The following is a 534-nucleotide window of genomic DNA, read 5'->3' on the forward strand; positions in this document are numbered from 1 at the left end:
TGATCTTTAAACTTGTATTTTTGGGATCCCGTGTAAACAAATAGCGTTCCTTAATGAAAAATGTGACTTTTGAGACCAAAATGCTTTTAGCCCTAGTTCCTTTGAAACTTCTGCAACACAATTTTAATTAAATGACTTGATTAGCAAGTCTGGCACTTTATAAACACACAGTGTAACGGTCTTGGCTATCCAGGGCGTTACAGCCGTGGTGTGGACACTTCCGCAAAAGCTCCTTAAATCTCTCCCACGCATCACTGGTAGATTCATCTTCAAGCTGCTGGAAAGACATAATTTCACTTCTGAATTTTGCATTTCTGGTGGGAGGGAAATATTTTCGTAGAAATTTCTCAGCTAGATCATTCCAATTTGTGACAGAATCAGGAGGCAAAGTATTGAGCCATGATCTAGCTCGATCTCTTAACGAGAAGGGAAATAGCTTCAACCTTAATGCTTCTTCACTCACTCCTTGAAGCTTAAAGGAATCACTGACCTCCAAGAATGAACGGAGTTGGAGATGAGGATCCTCCGTTGGCA

The 534-nt window shown here is 40.6% G+C and overlaps 1 non-coding gene across 1 annotated transcript; it reads left to right on the forward strand.

Moving 5' to 3' along the window:
- Positions 1 to 200: 200 nt before the first annotated feature.
- LOC133828253 (small nucleolar RNA R71) lies at positions 201 to 307 on the forward strand. The gene has a single exon (XR_009890882.1). It is a non-coding gene; the product is annotated as a small nucleolar RNA R71 (small nucleolar RNA).
- Positions 308 to 534: the final 227 nt, after the last annotated feature.

This window comes from Humulus lupulus, chromosome 3, assembly GCF_963169125.1.
Source record: "Humulus lupulus chromosome 3, drHumLupu1.1, whole genome shotgun sequence".
NCBI lineage: Eukaryota > Viridiplantae > Streptophyta > Magnoliopsida > Rosales > Cannabaceae > Humulus > Humulus lupulus.